Consider the following 16,660-nt stretch of genomic DNA (forward strand, 5'->3'; position numbering starts at 1 on the left):
CCAACATGGCAGCTTCTCTTTATGGGGGAACAAGGTCCTAGAAAGTTCGAAAAAGAAAATGGCCTTTTTTTCATTCTTGATATGAGGGGAGTATGGGGGAAAAGCTAGGTCTGCTGCTTTAATACCGCTGGCTGTCTTGGGTCCTGGTCAGATAGCCAGGAGGATCTTGTTGAAGGTTTTAAGGAAAGGGGCCTCCATTAAGGTATTGCCAGTCAGTTTGGGATGACTGACTTTATCCTTTGTCTCTCTCTAGGGATGAAAGTTGTCTCCCCACATCCTTTTCCAATTCAGTTTTGGTACAAAAAAGGTGTTCAACAAAGCACAATGGACCGGCCACAAAGTTTTCTTTGGGTAGCCACAGATGCAGGCCTGAATTAGTCTTTACAACTGTTCAGCCCTTCTACAAGACAAGAACAAGAGCGACCCCAAGTCTGTTTCCAACTATAGGCTATTTCTTTTCAAAACTGCACTGGGGACTGAGGGGGTGCTTTGTAACACTTGTGACTCATGTTGCTAACCATCATATTACAGCTGATCTCAGCACATGCAGGACCTTTGAAATTCTGTGTCATGCAGTATTAATTTTAGGACATTTTAGATCCCAAGCACCCACTTTTATCTTGGCAGGTGACTATTGGGTCTACACCAGTGAGCATAATTCTCCCCCTAGCCACTCTCCTCCAAGTTGTCTCAATGTAAACACCCTGAGGCTGGTCATGTCAAAGCCTCCCCCCTGCTGCCCCCGGGGGGGGGGAAGGAAAATTGATCTGAGGTCTCCACTTGAGAGGAATTCCTTGAATTAAATAATTACAATCCAGGTGTTGCGCTCATATGGTTATGAGGCCTAAGAGGAGGATGGGATTCTTGCCCCCTGGGAGGACATGTGTGGGGAAAAAGGTGCAGGTGTAAAAAATCGACATGTTTAAGGATGGGAAGGGTAGCTGATTTTCCTGAATACAGTGATAGTTTAAAAAGGTCTGTACTGGTATTCTAGGTAGAGGAGGAGTTTGTTGGACTTCTCCCTGATTGTGAAACTAGTGAGCTTAGCTGTGATTGTTCAGTGGAGCAAAAAGTCAACTGGCTTGGTTCTCATAGGAATTCAATCTGGTTCCAGACTTGGGTACTCCCTAGGGCAAATTAAACCAGGTAGGGTATGGGTGCTCTTACACTGTTATATAGGGCTATAGTTGATGCTGTATAATAGGTCAGGAATGTGGCAGCTATGGGCACAGCAACATCTGCCATGAGCCCCCTTGCACCCCAGGTTTCCTTTCCCTCTTCCTGTGCTACCACGACTATTGCGCCTATCTCCTCCTCAGGCCTGAAGTTTCTCCTGCCACTGCCTTCACTTCCTCTCCCTGCCCAAGGAGTCCTTTCCTTACTACTGGATTTGCATGCCCCTCCACTGCCACGCTCACCTCTTTCTTTCCTGCAGCTGTGCCTGCCCCTTCCCTCCTGATATTTCCTTATTCCTTGTTAGGGATGATGCTGCAGTGAGGGTGGTGGTAGGGGAAGGAAATCTGGGGTGGGCAGGAGGATGTAGCGCAGTGGCACCAAGGACAGAAGCACAGCTGCAGAAGGAGAAGAAATTTCAGGCCTCAGGAGAATGTGAATGCCACAGATGCATGATGGTAGTAGCATTTTTCCACTGGAGAAATGTCCCTGCGATGCCATGGAGTTTTCCTAGTCCTGTTCTTTAAGTCAGAGGGTGGCGAAGGGTGTGCCACCCAATGCACTAGCCAGCTGCTTGAATAGGAGTTCTGTTCTAGGGCATTCTCAAGTACTGAGAATGTAACACGATAGCCTGTACCCTGTAACACCGGCCAACTTATGACCATTCTCCTCCTTCCTGTCCCATGGAATCAGAAACATCTAGAATGCAATCTGACTATTAACATGGTTGGACTTGTTGGAAAAGTGTGTAGAAACCTTAAAAATCAGCGTTTACATTCTAAATTGCTTGCTCGCGCGCGCTCCCTCCCTCCCTCCCTCCCTCTCTCTCTCTCTCTCACTCACACACACACACACACACACACACACACACACACACACGGCACGCGCGCGCAAAGAGATGCATACTAGAGTGATAAACAAAATCAGCCTTTTTAAAAGTATAAATCTCAAGCTTCTTTAGTAAAATACAAGAAAAGATATTTTAATATAGTTGCCATTCATACACATTGCATGTATTTTGTATTTGCGCATCCATTCTGGAATACAACATGTTAAAATGTGAGGTGGCTTTGAGGTGCCCGCCTTTAAAGGGCTGTAGTTTTCCTGAGGGCTTTGACAAAAAGAATTGGGTCTTCCACTTTTTGAAATAAATAATGGGGATCTAATTGCTTTTCTGGATCTGACCTTTTCTATTTCTGCAGCATGCCTTGTTCAAACTGATGCCTCAACTAAGACGGCCTTGAACAGGATACAATGCAGGTGATTATTCCCTGCTTGTCACCAATACTTGTTCTCAGTGGTGTACTGCTTCTGATATGGAGGTTCCTCTTGAGCATTAGCCATGATAATGATTGATACATACATCTGCCTTCCATGAATTTGATAAATATCTGGGATGTGGGACAGCCTGATTTTGCTGACATTCCTAGAGTCCAGGAGAGGGCAGTAATGCGCTAGTAAAAAGTCCTGGACTGCACAGAACTCTGATTAGAAGTATATATCGCTAGCATGGTTGAACACCTCTCTTGCTACTGCACATCTGCCTCTTTGAGGAAGGTTTTGTACACAGATTATTTACAATTTACAATCTCACCCCCAACATGAATGTACACTTTCAAGTGGTTGCCTCTTACAGTTAAACCATGAGGCCAGTATTTATCTAAAATATTGGGAAAGAAAATATCCAAAGACTCTTTCAGCTGTCCTGAAATCAAAAGTATATTGACCAACTCATTGTATGACGCTTCCTTACAGGGACTGGTGTCCGTTCTGCCCAGTACTGTATACTTGGGAGTGGCTTTCTAGGGTCTCTGTCAGAAATGCATCACACCACTCCCCTGTGTAACTGAGAATGACTGAAACTTGGGCCTTGTGCGTATGTGAAGCAAACATCCTTGCACAGAGCTACTCCTTCACAATAGGCATCTTGCTACAAGGTATATGACCATTAAAGTGAGCAAGTGGAAGTCATGGCTCTGTGTTGCAATGTCTTTCTATCACATAAGACAGGGGTCCTCAAACTTTTTCAACAGGGGGCCAGTTGAAAGGCAACAATGGGCATGGGTGTGCTGGGGGGGGGAGACGGGCACAATCGCGGGTGCACTCGGGGGAGACTGATGTGATTGCGGGCACTTGCACGGTGAGATGGCAGTGGTGAACGCATGCGTGGTGAGGCAGCAGCTTGCTCACTTGGAGTTCGTTTTCTCTGAGTGAGTTCAAAAGCTCTGAGGCAGGCCGGATAAATGGGCATGGCGGGTCGGATCCGGCCCGCGGGTCGTAGTTTGAGGACCCATGACATAAGAGAAGGGCGATGCTCTTTAGGGCTCCAGCCACCTTAAAATGTGGACTGTTCTTCAAACCCCGTGGAAGACTGAAAGGTGAGTTTCAGGAGAAGAACACCTTCTCCCTCCTATGTGCACACTTCTTGAGGCCGTCGGCTGCTATGCTGTATAGTTCAAGAGGCCTGAAGCTCTACACCTGAGCATTTTATATCAATATAACATCAAGGTAGGAAAACAATTCTGAAACCGCATTCAGTGAGGTATTAGTGTGCTGGGAAGGTGGCATGCACAGATGACTCTTTTCACAACACAGTCTGGTTTGCACTATCACCACAGCCCACTATGGCTTATTTAGATCATGGTGGGTTGAGGCATGTGCTAGTGACTGTTATGGATATTCAAGCCATGGTGGGCAGGTGCTGCAGCTTATTATAGTATGCAAAGCTGGCAAGGATGGGTTGTCGCCATGCTTAACAAGCTACTCACAACTCATAGGCTACTTGGTTGTGTGTGGTTTGTTAACCACAAAAACAACTTGCCCTGAAGGAAGTTTACATCTCCCTTGACCACTTTCCTGTAGCAGCATGAATGTTCACAGCGGCCACTGATGCACTTCAGAACCCACCAGGACTTAATAAGCCCTGGTGGGCTGTAGTAATCATACGAACCAGCCCACTCTCTTCCCCAAGAAAACCATGGCAACATGAGGGAAAGGAATTTGGTGGCAGCCTCTGCCACTTAACTACCTGCATTGGATCGCTCAGAAGGTCTCTGAGGCCTGCATGTGGGCTGCAGATCACTCATTTGTCTTGAGGCACGTCTGCATTATTTTCATTTTGCAAGTGCAAATGTTGCCTCTTTCTCTGAAATCCATCTGCTTTTAAGGGCCAAACTAAAAAATTGCCTCTCTGAAACGCAGAAGATGGTTTCTGCAAGCCAAAGCTTATTGGGACTCTAGCAAAAAGAAAAGGGGGGGGGGTTAATGTTCCCTTCCAACTTCCACCCCATCCCCCATCTGTGAGGCTAGGCAAGCTTCTGTAGTTGTTATTTGCATAACAAAAAATTGCCCACATTAGCATTCATGCAATTACCATCACAAGTAATTTGGCCTTCACTCAAATTATGTCAAAAGCTTGCCTTCAGGGGTTGCATTTCTGTTTTTTTATGCTGCTCAAAGCATTTTTTGTCATTTCACTGGTTTGCTGTTTCTTGTGTGCAAGTTTTTGCAACCAGAAAGATTTCCAGTACAACTTCTTGCTGTGGGATGTCCAGAATATGAAAACTTCAGCAAACTTCCACCTCTGTTTGCTGGTGGTAAAAACTGTAATCGTAGGGACCTTATTTAACAGTATTATTATGAAAGTGAGCATACAGAGCTCTGCAATTTTAAAATTGCCCCATAATTCTTTAGCAACCAATTACATGACTGCTGGCCTGGGTTATTTCAGAGAGGTAGGGCTGCACTGGGGGGATAATTCCCCTCCCCTTTCATACTAATAGCCGAGTCTCCTTGACACAAAGACATCTTAGAAACTTGCACTAGCGCAAAAGTGTAATGTGACCTACTGGGAGCAGGTACTGCAAAGAACATTATCTTGCGTGTGCAACTCACCAGTTGGCATTCTGTTCCAAGCATATTTTGAAATACCAATAGTTGCCTTTTAAAACCCTAAACAGCTTGAGACATGGGTTCCTGAGTGAATGCGAGCCTGTCCAACCTTTGCTTTAAACTGCAGAAGGTTGAAGACCCTCTAGAACTGGTGGCTGGTGACTGCAAAGAGGATCTCCTCCACGATGGCGCCCTGTATCTGGCTTGCCCTTCCCAAGGGACTCATCTGACACCAAGGCATATGCATGCATGTGCACTCAAGGTTTCCTCGGTGCTTTAATGCTGGCTTTCATGAAGCATTCATCTTTCCTGTTGTGCTTCAAAGGCTTTGAACTATTTCTAAATCAAGTTTTTGTTCCTGTTTCTATTGCATTCTTTATGTCCTAACAAGGATGTGATGAGCACATAACTGGCAGTCCTCGCAAAGGCAGGGCAGTGTGCATCCCAACCCTGCAAGCTACCAGCTCCCTGCTGTCCCTCCATGTGGCTATCTTAATCAGAAACTTACCTTGGGGAGTGGAGGAAGATGCAGCTCTGGGAGTGTGTATCCTGGCCAAGGCGTGTCCAGGGCTTGCAGTTCCAGCCACTCTCTTTCTATCGAGAAGGCCTCCTTAGGCAGCTTAGGCAGGAATTCTATTCCCACCATCAGCAAATCCCAGTCCAATCCTAAAGCTGCCTCTATCGTACAGTAACTTTCTGAAATCCTTGCGGTAGGGTTAGGTGGCGGAGGAAGATGCAGAGAGTCCTCTTTGAGTGTTCTCTTAGAATGCTCACAAAGGCGCAGTTCGAGCAGAGGGATGTACATACAACCCCTGGACAGCAAACACTATATGCATGTAGAAAGTCACAGTTTCCACACCTGGCCTCACAGTACAACCAACCTCTGTTTGGCACTTTGGCAGAGCCACTGCCAGTCTGAGTATGCAGTATTAGCTTTGATGGTTTACCATCCAGACACCCTAAAGATGGAAGGAGCTATACACTCCAAGGATGATGGTAGGGGCAAAACAGCTGCTTTGATTACTAGAATGGCATATAACTAATGACCATAAGATGAAGCCTTATGGGCTGGATTTGGTCTGGAGACAAAGAGTCACCTAAACAAATGATGCAAAGAATTTGGATGGTTATGAAAAAGCTATGAAAATGAAACCTTAACTAGCAATGTGAGGGAATTTATTTATTTATTTATTTAGACAGCTTATATGCCGCCCCCTTCGCATAAGCCTCGGGGCGGCTTACAATCATTAAAATCCCACATATAAATACAAAAACAATGCACAGAATAAATAAAATACATTAAATGCATGGGTGATTGTTCATGGAACCTTTTGATGATGCAGAGCTATCAAGGCAGCTACTCATTGACTGATACACAAGCCCCAGCCTGAAGAAATAACCTACATCTTACTCATCTTTGGTCAAACTAATTAGCAAAGTCCAGTGTGGGCATGGAATGCACTGAACCCTTCCACTCACAAATGCTCTTCAGGGGTTGCAGTTCTATCAACAATGTCTCATTTCAGAACCTGGACAGCGCTCAAATTCCATCAGGTGCAAGTGGAAATATAACATTGGGATGGTCCTGCAAGCCTTTCCTTTTAGGGAGCAACTGGAATTTCTTCCTTTTGTATCTGGGAGATCTTCTGAGATCTGAGGGGAAAACTCTTCTCTCCTCTCCTCCATTTTGCTTGCTTTGGGCCCCTTACAAATTCATGCGTTGTGTCTTAGATCATTGGCTTTCAAACTCATTCTAAGGAATCCTGAAGTTCCACAGGAGCTAGTGCTTGAAAGGGGCAGTAAGGGTGCACAAATTTCCCTGAGTGACATCTTGTACACCACTCATGAGTACAAGTACTTTCCTGCATGACACAACCACAGGGGAACACTGGGTGTGTGCAAGGGCTGGGCAGACCTAGCTCTTATTGCACACAAACCAAGCCTAGGATGGTTTAAGATGTTTCTCAGAAATCTCCACAATGTGGGTCTTTTTTTTTTAATTGTAAACCAGTCAGTATGAACTGGGAATATGAGGGTTTGAAGATGACTTTTCTGTAATTCTAAGCTTCTGAAATGAGGCTTATTTTGTCAGCTGCTCTTGGTATAATTCCTCATTGGTTTAGCTGTTTAACCATTAATGTAAAAAAAAAAAAAAGATGGTTTCCAGTTCCTTTGATGCTTTATGGGCAAATGAGGACTTTTCTTCTAGAAGAACTTCTGCTGTTCTACTGGGGTATTACCAGTGTCATGACTGAAGAATACTATGTTGGTAGGATACAACTGAATGGAAATCTCCAAGAGACATACCTGAGGCAAGGAAGGACTCTCCCTCTATGGTTCTGTGGACAGACTAGTTGGTAACTGAAGGATGCAATTTGCATTTTGCCTTCTTTATGGAAGCAGGAAGGGTTACAAGGGTTCCTAAGGAAGAAAAATTCCTGATCAGCTACAACCCATCAGGATGAACCTACTGACATACCACAGTCTGTCCAGCTGCTTGAGACATTTCTTACATAGAAGTGGGAGCCCAGCTGTAGGAAGAAATAAAAAGAAAGGCATTTTCAACTCTCTTTCCCAAAGCCCAGAAATAACAAATATAAATCCTTTAAAAACCACAAGTGTTAGTTTTATAAATTTATGGTCATCTGGGAAAGAATTTACAGAAAAATCACTTTTAAAACAACACAGTCAAATGTTCAAATAGAAAAAGGGAGTTTTATCCAGGAAAAGTGCTCGCTCTCGCTCTCTCTCTCTCACACACACACACACACATCTAAATAAAGCCAATATAAGCAGTTTAATCTAGTAATATGTTAGTAAAAGGTAAAGGTTTCCCCATGACATTAAAGTCCAGTCAGGTCTGACTCTAGGGGGTGGTGCTCATCTCCATTTCCTAGCCAAGGGATCCAGCGTTTGTCCGCAGACAGTTTCCGTGGTCATGTGGCCAGCATGACTAAACACCGAAGTGCACAGAACGCTGTTACCTGCCCACCGAAGTGGTACCTTTTTATCTACTTGCATTTGCATGCTTTCGAACTGCAAGGTCGGCAGGAGCTGAGACAGAGCAATGGGAGCTCACCCCGTTGCACGGATTCAAACTGTCAACCTTTCGATCAACCTGCCCAGCAGCACAGCAGTTTAAACCACTGCGCCACCTGCAGCCCCCTTAGTAATATGTTACCTACATAAAAAAGTCTTAGTTTCCAGAACATGTTCAGAGTTTATTGCAAAGTAAATGATCTGAAGGTAAGCATGTTGAGCTTCAGTTAGACGGAATATTGAAAGGTCCAGTAGGCATAAAATAACCAGGACTGGCCCTCCTGTGAGGCAGGATGAATGCCTCAGGCGACTGAATGGTGAATTTTGTGCTGCCCGCCACCCACACTTCTGCCATCAGAGTGTGCTGCTACAGCACTCTCCCACTGTAATGTTTTCTGCAGTGGGGGACTTGGCCCATGGGGCTCTCAAAGCAGCTGCCCCCTTAGCTGCACTAGTTTTTCAGAAAGCCCTGCCAGTCCCACTCCTGTGGTAAAGGCTGCAGAGCTGTCTCTCCTCTCTCTGCTCTGGAAAGGATCCTCACAGCAAAGCAGATGGTGGGCAATTGCCTTCAGCACCTGCTCACACAGAGAATCCTCTCAGTGCATACCAGAGGGTGGGTGGGCCACATCAGCCAGAGAAAGCAGTTGGCCCAGCACGTCAGAGGAATAGGCAGAGACACCTGGCTCTGAGGGGTCCTTCCTCAGGGCCAGGTGTTGCCATGCTGGAAAGGGGTCGCAGGAGATCACCAGTGCTGCAGGCAGAGCGGGGCAATTGCCCATCCTCTGTTTTGTTGTGAGGGTCCTTTCCAGAGATGCCTGTAGAGTGCCTGTCTGTCCTCTGGAGTGGACAGGTGGCAACTCGGCAGATGAAAGTGCCAAGTAATTTCCTGCAGCACAGCCAGTCTGCTGGGACCTTGTTCTAGGTTCCACAATAACCACGGAGTAATGTGACAGATTAGCGAGTGGGTGCGAGGTGTGCAACCCACAGCCATGTGCTCTCCCACTACAGTGGGCAGGAGAACTTGCACCAACATGGAATTTATCCTTTTATGAGGAATCTGAGCTCAGTAAAAGCCAGGCCTTCAGCAGAGACAGATGGTGGTTTTATATCAGAATTCATTTCTGATATCACCTTTCTTTCTTTTAAAAAATGATTATTTGCCATACACTGGAGGAGAAGGGCAAAGTTTATATCATGAAACATCTTGTGTAATCATTATGAGTAGGAGGAAGAAAAGAAGGAAAGAGCATGAAGAAGGAAGAAAGGAAGGAAATGAGTAGGAGGAAGGAAGGAGCAAGCAACATTTCCTTTCAAATTCATTAATACAAATGGTCATATCAAAATAAGTATCCACATGATTTTGATGATGGTGGGAGATGCACTCAGAGGCAGCAAGAGCAGTAGGAGTTTCAGTTTATTGAGTGTCTTTCCTTCTAAGGCAGGAATATAAGTCTGTGACTAGAAAGGCTGTCTATCCATTGTGTTGCCTTTTGATCCTCACATTGTAGGAATGTAGTTTAAAAGTGCATGTACATCTTCTATTTTTCACAGTTTTCCAGGCCAAAACTTAAATGACCAGTTGCTTCCAACCAGAAAGAAACCACTACAGAACATGCACACATGTGGTAAGATAGGGCTTCTGAGGATATCAGCTTCCCTCACTTCCTTTTCTAAAACTTCGAGTGCAGACATCCAGGCATTTTACAAACTATAAGCCTGACATTCTGATGGGTTAAAGAAAATAGCAGAAGTATTGCAAGTCTCCTTCTTCAGAAGCCCATTCAGTGTCAGCAGGGTGTATTTGAATCATTAGGTGGCTTGTGCAGGCCCAGCTTCTAGCATATGTGTGCAGCAGTTCTCATTAGTAATACTGGCTGCACCTAGAAATTCTCTGAGGCTGCCATGTTGGGGACCAGTTGCCTTGAGCAATGAACTTATGGCTGGGAGAGCAGTGCTGCCTTTCTTTTGATCAGTGCCTGGTGGCAGCTGAGATGTCTGCAAGAAGAGGCAGAAGAAGAAATGTACACTTCCAAGTCATGCCAGTGCCTGCCTTGTTAGTGTCACCTGGCAGAAGGCGGCATAAAGGCCGCAGTTTGAACACCTGCATCCAGTCTTGGATGTTTTGTTTTGAGTGCTCAGTGCTCAAGCCTCCTTCATTTCTAACATGAAAAGTGGTAGCTCATGGGGTCAGGGTCCCAGTCCCAAGCAGCAGCTACAATGTGGAACAAGAAGAGCTAATCAAATCTGGCTCATCTGTATCCCCAGTAGGAATGCACTGTATACACCAGCATATAAAGTGACTTGTATATAAGATGAGGTTGATATTCTGGGCTGTTTTTCAGGTGTTTGTCATATGTCAAGCGTATAAGATGACCTCCAACTTTTGCTTTGCTATTTTTGGTTTCCACTGTCATTTTTGCACTGATATATACAGTAATAATGTGAAGAATAAGTGACCAGGAAGTATGTTTCAAAAAAATACTCATATATATCTGGGTATAAGACAACTTGCATATAAGACAAGGTCAGTATTTTGGGTGTTTGACACTGTTTATATATGTTGGGTGTATCAGACAACCTCCAATGGTTGCTTTGCTATTTTCGGTTTCAAGAGTTGTCTGATACGCTGGTATATATGATAAGACCCAAAGTGAGATCAGAGTCTGAGGCTTATCCTTTTCAGCGCTGCCACTCCTCCACCATGGCTGATGCAGAATGGAAAAGGCAGCTGGGGCCTGAAACATTTCGAGTTGGAAACCTGAGCAAGTCTCTTGTAGCTAGTGATCTGTCCATGCTGCAACAGGCCCTTTTCTGTTGTCCCTCTTTGCCAGTGCTTACACAAGATGGGGAACGTAAGGCCTTCCACATGGCATTGAACTACATCTCTCATCATCCCTAGCTACTGGCCAGGTTGGCTGGAGCTGACAGAACTTGGCATCTAACAGCTTCTGGATGGACAGAGATTCTAAACCTGGGCCTGTTTCCACTTCATGTCCTTGCCTACATCAGATGCTGGCTCTTGCTACCATCCCAGATTGCTGACTGGACCCCCTGCCTCAGGTGTGGGCTCTGCCATATCAGAACTGAGTTCTAGATCACAAGTCCTGAAGTTACTCCTTGCAATTTAGAAACGTTCTCTCTTCCTCACAAACAGAGGGAGGGCTGCTGTGAAGGAGGGCTGTTCTTTGTTGTTGAGCCACCTGTTTTATAGAGGATATTTGCACAAGCAAGTGCTGTGTGAAAAGTCCCTCCTTTCCTTAGAAGCTGGATGTGACACGCAGGCTGTATGTGGGAGAAAGCCCTACTAAAACACACCAACAATGTACTGGTGGATGTGAGTCCTATAGGCAGGGTGCAGGCACCAGGAATGTGTTTCTGCACCCTTCAGATTTTGCAAAAAGATCACTATTGAATCATGCCACTGTGCTGAGATTCTGTTCGGGGTTTAGAAACCTACAGAATGTAGCACTGGATGCATAATTTCTGATAATGTCAGCAATCATTTAAAAACAAACATGTTTTTAGTCCTTAAGGCTGGAAAATGCATGCTTCAGGGTTATGTGGGCAATGCTTACTTAAGGACTGATTAAGCTTTCTAATGGCCTGCATAGTTCCTTGCCCCTCTCCCTAACTAGCAGAATGTGAATCAATTATGCACAAAGTCATAAATGATGCAGAATGGGAGAAACTGGTATTTTCACTGAGCAGCAGGATTCAATGTGCAGTACACTCAGCCCTAAGTACAATCAAGAGAACACTTGTGATTGGTCTTAAAACATGCAAATCAGGACATCAGTACCACACAAAAAGCCAAGCAAGAGCATACTTCTGAGCAGGAACTACGGACAAACATGGAGATTTGCTGCTACTGTTATGGTACAGCATTTACCTCTATTGGTCCACTAGTCCACCTTAACAGCCAGGAACCTACAGTGTCTTTCAGTGTTCAGAATTTACTTGCCATATTTAGTGAGGATGATTACATGTGCTCCAGAGTAATAAACCCCAATCCTTGGTGAATGTGCCTATATGCAAAATACTTTATGCCAGCCTTCCCCAACCAGGTGCCCTCCAAAGGTTTTGGATAACAATTCCTAGAATTCCTGACCATTGCCCTTGCTGCTTGGGGCTGATGGGGTTTGAAATCCCAAACATTTGATGGGCATTGATTTGGTAAAGGCTACTGTATGTATTCAGGCACACACTCTAAAAGCATCTTAGGCGTATGCCTTAATATAATGTGTGAAAAGAACCCATAGTCCTACTTGTGCTGATCTGGCTCTTACTTGGCCCTGTCTGCTTCTTACCTTATAGCTGAACTTTCTCCCTGGACTTAAATCCCACATTCTAAATTGATCAGTCTCTAGAAGCAGCATCATCCTTGACAAATGTATAATAAGCCCATTTCATTACTGCTGAATGAATTTTAGAATTTTGAGTTCAGACATGTGGGTTCAAAATCATTAGGGAGTATCCACTCTCCCCTGTGGAGATTGGGGCAGTCTCACTCATTGTAGGCCATGCAGTGGGAATCATTGTCAGATTCTGAACGGGAGGAGGACGAGGAGCAGGAGCAAGTGGAGGCAGAACCCCCTGGAGTACCTTCAAGGTTGCACGGTGAAGTTTCTCATGCTAAGTGTGAGAATCAATCTGTTTTGGAAGAGACTAAAGGGCTTTCAGGAGGGGAGTGGAAGAAGATGTGGGACCCAGACCTTGACCCAGGAAGGAGGCTGATTCAGCAAAAGCACTCTTGCTTGAGCACAATGGATGAATTTCAAGTCTAGGCCGGGGTCCAGAGGTAACTGCTTGAACTCCATTTCCCACCTGCACCGTACCCTGGGTTTCTCTTCATAAATCACAGAAGGGCTCTTGTGCTGAAGCAGGGATGTTTAGGGACACTTCTTCCCCTTCTCAGCAGGTTTGTCAACTTTTCCCATTCTTCCCCTCTAGGAGGAGGAGCCACTTTTGCATTTCCCCCCAACTCTCTAGGTAGTTTGTTGTTGTTAGTCGCGAAGTCGTGTCCGACCCATCACGACCCCATGGACAACATTCCTCCAGGCCTTCCTGTCCTCCACCATCCCCTGGAGTCTGCTTAAGCTCACACCGACTGCTTCAGTGACTCCATCTAGCCACCTCATCCTCTGCCGTCCCCTTCTTCTTTTGCCATCTATTGTTCCCAACATTAGGCTCTTCTCCAGGGAGTCCTTCCTTCTCATTAGGTGGCCAAAGTATTTGAGTTTCATCTTCAGGATCTGGCCTTCTAAAGAGCAGTCAGGGTTGATCTCCTCTAGGACTGACCAGTTTGATTGCCTTGCGGTCCAAGGGACTCGCAGGAGTCTCCTCCAGCACCACAATTCAAAGGCCTCAATCCTTTGGCGCTCAGCATTCCTTATGGTCCAGCTTTCACAGCCGTGTAAAAATGTGTGCCCCTTCTTTTTAAAGGGAAACTGAGTCTGACAGTTGCCTGTCAACACTGAAGGTCACATTAAATTGGAGGGTCTGAGCAGGAATTGGGTGCATTTGTACTGGGATATACTTTGAAGGCAACTATCAAACTGTGCTTCACTTTTAAAGAGTCCTATGGGAGATTCACTTTTACACCAGAGGGTGGCAGTCCCAAAGATTGTGATGAGAAGGGGCTGTAAATCTCCCATAATACTGGCACAGAAAGATCATTCATTCCTTCTGTGGTCTGTCAAGAGAAACCTGGGAAGTGGGAGGGAATGGTTTTCAAGACTGAGCAGTGATAATGTCCAGAGCTTGTTTGCTGTCCCTTGGCATGAGGTACCCCCCCCCCCCGGCATAGCTGCGGCTTGAAATCCAACCATGAGCACTTTTGCACAAATGGGATTAAAATAATATTTTTGCTCCTATGTGTGTATAATTAAACAAATCACTGGCAAGTCACAGGGAGTCTCTGCAGGATGCTGCCTTAGCTATTTAAAGGGGCTGCTTGTGGCTTTCCAAATGTGGATCAGGAATGCCAGTTCTCCTCCTCACTTAAAAATGCTGACTAAAAAGCTGTGGCAAGCTGAAAAGGAGCCAGCCTTATTCTTCCCATAGTGTCCACTCAGATACTGCTTGGAGGACCAAGGGAGAAGGAGGGAGCAATTTACTCATGATGAACCCAACTGTCCATTGTGCCCACTGTGGTTATGCCACTGAACAACCTACCTGCCATGGGAAATTGTCACAAGTTGGTGTTTGCTATATATGGAGCCACCCTCTGTGTGCCCCCCACCTCACTATCAATATCACCAACGAAATCATCCCAGTTCTTGGTGCCTGGATGAATAACCCCTGCCTCGTCTGAAGCCAGACTTCCCTACTCCCACTTCCATGTAAGACCACTCCAGGTCGGTTCAATGGGCATTACTGCGTTTCCTGTTAGGCTCTTTTCCATTCTTCTCCACACTGAACTGAATCAATCCACCACTGGAAGGCAGCTCTAGAAGAAGTTTGCCATCCCTAGATTAGGGCACAAATGCTCCTAGGACTCAACCTTGAGTGGTATTGAAAGGGAGAATGAAAGGGATTTGGGTAAAATTTACTAGCCAAATATTTAATGGAAGCACTAAACATTTTTTAAAAATCATTTAGCTGGTTGAAGGATCAAATCTGAGTGTCTGAATTTGCAAAACTAAAGAATATTTTTGCATTTCATTTTTGATCCCTTTCGTGTTTGCATTTCAATTGGGTCTTCTCAGGAAACCAGTGTGATGGATCCAGACTCAGTCAGAGTAGACCATATAAGGTCAATGGTCCTTAAGTCATGAGTACTTTGTCCCATTAATTTCAGTTTTCTACTCTACATTTGACTGTCTGGTCTGAAGCACAGACAAGCTTCTCTGCTATGTTTTATGAAAAGCAAATTGGAAAGGTGGGGATATTTTTTTTTCAAAAATAATAAAATGAAAATGTGCAGATGCCAGATTTATTTTCCCTTTTCTTTCTCAACTTGGTCTGGAAAATAGCTGTTTCTTTTTGTTTTTAATTTTATTTCTCTAGCAACAGGGAGCTTATTAAACTGTGGCTTGTGCTTAGTGAAGAATCTCTTCCTGCTCTATTTCTTGTTCAGATTTTGCATTTTGACTATTTTTTAATCTTGTCTCTCATAGATAAAGTGAGAAGATCATTGCAGAGCCAATAAGCAACAGATGGAGCCAACAGGAGGAGGAATATATCGGTGCACACACACATATATTTATATTACACAAGCTGGCACACAACGCTTAATAAGACCAAACATGGTACCACTATAACTTCATCCACTGTATCCATGGTAACACAAGCACACATATAACTCAGTCGAGTCACAGTTAATGAAAACCTTTGGGATAGTGACTGTATAATTGCCTCTCTTTTCTTTTTTGTTTTTTGAGGGTGCTTTAAAAATAATTGGTATTTAAATAAATGTACTAAAGAAACTATAATTGTATCTGCCAAAGCCAAAATCCTACATGAACCTCAAAGTCAAGGATGGGGAGGGGTGTCTGCATGCATGAAAGAAAGCAAAAATGTGGAGGAGTGAATTATTATTAGGGGGAGAAAGCAAAATTTCACAAGATGTTAAACTGGCTAAGAAGTACCACCTTTTCATGCTCAATAGAAATGTCCAACATGAACTCATTTTATTACTCATAGAATCAAATAATGGTAGAGTTGGAAGGGGCCAGAAGGCCACTGAGTCCAACCCTCTGCTACTGCAGGACACTAAACTGCACCATCCCATTCCTTTCCTACCACATTCAGTAAGGCCCCCATGTAACACTAATTCATAGGGCATTCCTATGAAGGCTGTAGAAGAACCCTTACCAGCAGAGGTGCTGCTAAGCCTGGCCCTTGAATCTATTCCCCAGGCCTTGGGTGTCAAGAGGAAAATGGTATCCTCTGCACTTCAAGTGCTGGAATATCTCCTCCTGCCATGAAAAAACACCTCCCTGAATGACAATTAAGCTTACTAATCATGTTTAATTTGTGCCAATGGGAGTTTAAAAATTGGTAGGACATACAGAATTTCTAAGAGCCCAGTTAAGAATTAACCTCCCCTGCCCCATACATTTTTCACATAGCAATTAAGCTTAAGGAAAACTTCCAGTTTTCTATAGGCAGGAACGAGACACACACGGAAGGGGGAGAGAACTGTGGGGAAGGGGCAATGAGGAATTGCAAATGAATCATAATTAAAGAGGAACTATAAATTGGCATGATTCAGGGTGGGCACAAATTAACCAAATACTTCATTTTATTGAGGTGAGTTGGGTGGGAAATTCATTGGCTAGCTTCGGCTTTCTGTGGAGTGTAAAGAAATCATAGTACATATATAGAGAGCCCCACATTATCATACGGACATCTTATGCAGATTTGTGTCCAGTGTGTCAGGGCCCTGACTCTTCAAAGTTTCCTGAATCTTCTGCAGGGCCCCTGGCCAGGAAAGGGAGCGGAAGGCTGGGTTTTTTCCTCCTCTGCTTTTGTCAGTAGGCATGCAGCAGCAGCAGCAGCCTTACTTCAGTTTATGCTTCAAGCTTCGCATTTATTCATTTATTATTTTTATGCC

At 44.7% G+C, this 16,660-nt stretch overlaps 1 protein-coding gene across 1 annotated transcript in view; it reads left to right on the plus strand.

Moving 5' to 3' along the window:
* LOC123031760 (la-related protein 6-like) overlaps window positions 1-16,660 on the plus strand; it is a 32,792-nt gene that overhangs the window by 4,914 nt on the left and 11,218 nt on the right. Inside the window, exon 2 of the mRNA XM_044447064.1 lies at window positions 15,222-15,353. The gene's annotated coding sequence lies outside the window, so the exon portion shown is untranslated. The remainder of the gene's footprint in view (window positions 1-15,221; window positions 15,354-16,660) is intronic.

The sequence above is a fragment of the Varanus komodoensis genome, unplaced genomic scaffold, assembly GCF_004798865.1.
Source record: "Varanus komodoensis strain SLA01 unplaced genomic scaffold, ASM479886v1 scaffold50, whole genome shotgun sequence".
Classification (NCBI taxonomy): domain Eukaryota; kingdom Metazoa; phylum Chordata; class Lepidosauria; order Squamata; family Varanidae; genus Varanus; species Varanus komodoensis.